This window comes from Pseudochaenichthys georgianus, chromosome 18 (genome assembly GCF_902827115.2).
Source record: "Pseudochaenichthys georgianus chromosome 18, fPseGeo1.2, whole genome shotgun sequence".
Taxonomy (NCBI): Eukaryota; Metazoa; Chordata; class Actinopteri; order Perciformes; family Channichthyidae; genus Pseudochaenichthys; species Pseudochaenichthys georgianus.
The window spans coordinates 1975875-1981874 of NC_047520.1; positions in this window are offsets into that span (position 1 = coordinate 1975875).

The window sequence follows — 6000 nt, forward strand, 5'->3', positions numbered from 1 at the left end:
AAACTCATTATTATCCTCTACTGCAGTGGTTCCCAACCTCACAGAACTTCCCAAAGATCGCAGAGGGGGCACCAGGCCTCGGATGATTTGAGGCCAAATATGATATTTAGACTTTTTTTTTTTTTTTTTTTACATATAATTGTAAGGAAATACATGATTGTCACTAAAAGCCTTGTCTCTACATTACAATAAAATATACAAAATAATTGACGAATTAATTTTAATAAAAATTCAAGTTAGTATTAAAGGCATAAAAAGACAGAAATGTATAATTCTTTCTTTAATAGAAATATTTCTTCTGCCCGTAAAGTGCCCAAACCGGGCTTTTCTGGATAAGCGCATTGTTAAAACATAGTCATCGTCCATGCCGGTTTCAGTTGGATTATTTATCAGTTGCTCCGATCAGATCGGTCTCCTCCATTTTGTAGATTATTTACGACTTTTTAATCCACATAAACACATCGGCAAAATCCGGTTGCGCCCCCCCCCCCTAGTGTGTGTGTGTGGGGGGGGGGGGGGGGGCGCAACTTCCAACAGGAGTCATTTGGGGGGGCTCTTGGGAAAAAAATACTGCTCTCCTGTATATATGTGGAACAAACTCCTAAAAAGCTGCAACTCTCACTACTTTAAATAAAAATATACCTCTTCATATCAAACACTGCACTGTAACTTTTATATCCGTCTTGTTCTATTTGAGCTTGTTCTTTTGACTTTTCCCCTATAGCTATATCTAAAGATAACTGGATAATATGTCTCTTTTGCATCATGTTTTAATCTCTCCATTTGTTTTTGTGAAGCATTTGTACTGGCTTGTTGTCTAAATATGCCATATAAATACACTTGCCTTACTTCGAGTTCAGTGACATGCACATATAATATTCTGAGAGATACATCTTTTCTTTATCCTGGCCGTTTGGGTTCCTCTAACGCTGGCAGAGATTGTTGTTTTTGCCTTTTGTTCAGAGTATTCAAAGTCTCTGGTGTTGTGTGTGTACTCCTCTCTCTACAGGCCGGGCGTCCCCGAGCGAGGAGCTGTGCAGAGTTTCCATTTGCATGTGCAGGATAAACAAAATCTAACAACACGGACACACCTGGAACAGAAGCATGCGGCTTTATGTCGAGTAGTGAAGAAGAGGAGTGGCGGATGAATGAGAGGTATGTCGTCGGAGTAGTTTGGCGGGTTAACTACTGCTCCTTCCTAACTGTCATCCACACTGTTATATACTCTGTTATCCTCTTTAACCTCAAGCATTTACGACGTCACCAAAACAGTCTTCAGATGTTTGTTATCAATAGAAGAGCTTATGTTGACCTTCACCCTGAAGCTACTGAGCACACCGGTAGATCAGGTAAAGATGAAACACTCTCCGGTTCAACCTGATCCTCAAAACCCCTCGGACACTTCAGCAGAGATGGGAAAGTACACTTTACTCAAGTAGAAGTACAGATACTACTAAAGGTACTAAAAGTATTTGTGTTCAACATGTAAGAAGTAGAAAGTACAGGTATTTGAGTTCAACATGTAAGAAGTAGAAAGTACAGGTATTTGAGTTCAACATGTAAGAAGTAGAAAGTACAGGTATTTGGGTTCAACATGTGAGAAGTAGAAAGTACAGGTATTTGAGTTCAACATGTAAGAAGTAGAAAGTACAGGTATTTGAGTTCAACATGTAAGAAGTAGAAAGTACAGGTATTTGGGTTCAACATGTAAGAAGTAGAAAGTACAGGTATTTGTGTTCAACATGTAAGAAGTAGAAAGTACAGGTATTTGAGTTCAACATGTAAGAAGTAGAAAGTACAGGTATTTGTGTTCAACATGTGAGAAGTAGAAAGTACAGGTATTTGAGTTCAACATGTGAGAAGTAGAAAGTACAAGTATTTGAGTTCAACATGTAAGAAGTAGAAAGTACAGGTATTTGTGTTCAACATGTAAGAAGTAGAAAGTACAGGTATTTGAGTTCAACATGTGAGAAGTAGAAAGTACAGGTATTTGGGTTCAACATGTAAGAAGTAGAAAGTACATGTATTTGTGTTCAAAATGTAAGAAGTAAAAGTAAAAAGTCTTCAGAAAAATAAGTAGTGGAGTAAAGTACTGATACCAGAACAATGCACTTAAGTACAGTAACGAAGTATTTGTACTCTACTGCTTCCCACCTCTGCTATTCACTGTTGTGATCTGCCATTTCTACTTCCTCCTCAGTAAAGGAACACAGATTTATTTTGGGGCTTTCCCCAGTTTTTAAGCTTTAAGTTAAATCAGCTGACAGATCAATTTACTGTCATTGTAGAGGCAACACAATGCAGTAATATACAGAAGTTATAGAATAACTAAAGAATGTGCAGCAGAGGTGGGAGAAGCAGAAAGTAGAAGTACTCAGATCTTGTACTTGAGTAAAAGTAAAAGTACCAGACAGAGGCGGCGCTAGGGGGTGGCTACTTGGGCTCAAGCCCCGGATGTTTCTGAAAAGCCCCGGTTGTTTCACTTAAAAAAAAAAAAGAGTCTCGGGAGTAATGTGCAGTACCGGAGTCCACCAGAGAGGCAGCCGCTGCAGGACATTAGCCTGCGTACTGCGTAGCCTTCCCTGCCCTGAAGAAGAAGTGATCCTTCCTAGTGCCTGACGAGTTTTAAGCTAATAGCCTATCAAGTTATGGATATTAGAAAGTTATTTTCATCGAAGCAGGCGCCACAAGCTGCAGCAGCAGCAGCAGCAGCAGCAGCAGTATCAGCAGCTGACAACAATGTCATCACCAGCAGTGAAGAAATGGATGATGTTTCAGGTGTGTGAATCTAATGGTGATATCTGCACTCTGGCTGACTGAGTAAGAAGTGAAAAAGAGTGATGTACTATAACGTTAATCTTATAGCTAGTAAACATGGAGTAACCAAGGCAAGTTTATTTATATAGCACCTTTCAACACAAGGCAATTCAAGGTGCTTTACAAAAATGAAAGACATTCAGACAAAGGCATTTAAAAACAGTAAAAGATAATAAAAGAAACATTAAAAGGAGACGCTGTAGTACATATGCCAGGCCTGTAAGTGGCGCTGTAGTCTGCCACAAAAGCAGCGAAGAAGACTTCCCGCGCATGGTTGCCCATCTGTTTATACTCTGCTCTGGCTCTTTTTCTCCCTCCCCTTTAAGGTATTATTAAGGTAGGGTTAATGTTGCTCTCAAAGTGCACCAGATTGATGCTTTTAACTTCAATATTTAAAAAAAAATCTTCCCAGGGGGAGCATGCCCCCGGACCCCCCTAAAGGAGGCGACGACCCCCCTAAAGGATGTTTGGTCCACCCCCCACTTGTAAAAAAAATAGCACTTAACCCCTGCACCCCCCCTCCCAACAATTCCTGGGCTAAGCCCCGGATCTCCTACAATCCTAAATCCGCCTCTGGTACCAGAGTGTAGGAATACTCTGTTACAGTAAAAGTCCTGCATTTAAAATGTTCCTCAAGTAAAAGTAGAAAAGTATTATCATCAAAATATAGTGAAAGTAGCGACAGTAAAAGTAGTCATTGTGCAGACTGTCCTAAATGTAACTCTATTGTTGTACTGCAATATATAACATGTATATTGTGGTATACATTGGGACGTTCAGCTTCTCCTCTCGTTTCTTAATAGTTAAATGTCGATTTCTCTTCTTACCTATCTCCTTGAATGTTATGTTATTAGCTCAGCCTGCATTATGAACTATTTTTAGATATGCATTGCTCTTCTCAGCAATGGGTGTACACACTGGTCCGGTAGCATACCAATGTGTGTGTGTGTCTGAAAAACAGTTAATTTGTACTCGTGTAAACACTGTCTGGATTTAATGAATGATTCTTGTCAGAAAAAAGACGAGAGCAAGAGCTTGCAAAAGAAGCTAAGAGGGATCAGATAGAATAGAATATTTCTTTATCGTCATCATACAAAGCACAACGACATTTCTTTGGCAACTCTCACTGCAGTACACTCTTATAAATGCTGGGTTAAAAACTACCCAATCAGCGCTGGTTAAATATTGGACAGAACACACGCTGGGTTATATAACCCAATGAAGGGTTCACATTGACTGCACTGCTGGGTTTAGTTGTAAATGTATAATTATGAATTATTACTAATTATAATGGGTTGTTCCCTTTTATAATTGACATTTCATTGGCACAACTGATAGTCATCAATTTAACAAAATTATCACATTATCATACATCTTGTTGGCGGTTACTCACCTCCGATCCTTCGGTTGCTTTCTTGATCAAATATATTCTCACACCGATGTAACAATAATGATTTATTAAAATTCAAATCACAGAATAACACATCAAAATATAAAATTCCACAACATTTCTCCTGTAACAGCTCCAAAACATTAGCTTTCCATTTCACTGACATAAGATGTAATGACACAAACATTCCCATACAATTATCTCCCCCCATTCTCGGTTCATCGGGAAGACACCAGGAAACTATTCACCTCCAGGTAAAAGAGGATAACGATGAATCAAGTGGAACCTCGTTTCTTATTTCCATGTAGGGACAGTTCCTCACACAAGGGTTATTGATACTAGGAGAGATGTGGAACAAGAGGGAGAGGAGAGAGGAAGGAAGAGATGGGTGGGGGGGATGCAGGCCAGTCTACTGTAGATGCAAGCATGTATGTGAGTTATCAGGAACTTCACTGCTGGGGAAACAGTTCCCTCGAGTTCATAAACCACATCCTGGAAAAATGGCCAAGTAGGCAAACACTGACTTGTACAGTATATTGTATGTCAAAGACATTACAACTCTTAAAACAGGTATCCACGGCTGCGAGAGCCGTCTCAATAGCCTTGCCTGAGATCGGCTTGAGAGCACAGCATCCCATCCTCAAGCGGTAGCACGACCTGGACGATTCGGCTTGCTCCAAATACTCCACCATGTTAGTTCCGACCTATGATGAGAAAGAAAAGAAAAAAGATAAGTATTTCTACCGGTGCAGAGAAATTGTCATCAGCTCTCGACTGAAGCTCTTTCAACCCCCTCCCACCCCATCAGCTGATTGAAGGAAGAAGCGAGGCAGCCCTAAATTCAATGGCGTGGTCTTAAACTATTTATTCTGGGTGCGTGGCCAGTCTACTTATGTGTGGTCTGTGGTTTATGCATCCCACGTCGATCCCGAGTTACAACCTGTAAGAATAGTGCTTCATGAAATGAGTATTCTGACAAGCTGTGTCACTCATTCCACGAATACAATCTTTACAAGTTGCACCTCGCTGCGAAGAGGAATCAGGCTTTCCAAATTACTTACAGGCTTAACATCAATGAAGAATGTCTTTGATTCTTCCACACTGGCGCGGACCAATTGTCTGCCCTGTTTATAAACAGGCGGAGGGAGCATGACAGGCAGCAGCATCAGGGCTAATCTCCCCTGGCATCTGTCGGAGGACTATTATGGGTGTCAATATCGACTCGAATAGTCGTATAATACAATAAAATAAAGTTACACATCAATCAAATCACCACAACTGAGATGCATGGTGAGGAAGAACCTGATATTAGAGCTGAACGACTCGTTAAAAGACTCGTCAGCTGAGCTTTGACGGCTTCAAGACAGGGCAGCTCAAATTAAGCTGTGAAACTCAGTTATGTAACAGCAGTCTGAAGCCTTTAACACGGCTCCTCCTCCTTCCTAACTGTCATCCGCACTACTCTTTAACCCCAAGCATTTACGGCCTCACCCAAACAGTGTTCAGATGTTTGTTATCCATAGAAGGGGACATGTTTGCATCCACCCTGAAGCTGTCTGTCAGGTAAAGATGAAACACTCTCCGGTTCAACCTGATCCTCAAAACCCCTCGGACACTTCACCAGAGATGGGGAAGTACACTTTACTCAAGTAGAAGTATCAAATCAAATCAGGTTTTATTTATATAGCACATTTATAAACGATTTTTGGTGGAGCCAAAGTGCTGTACATAAAATAAAGATAGCCTACAGTAGAGGCACTTTACAGCAAATACAACAGCATTGTTAACTTGTC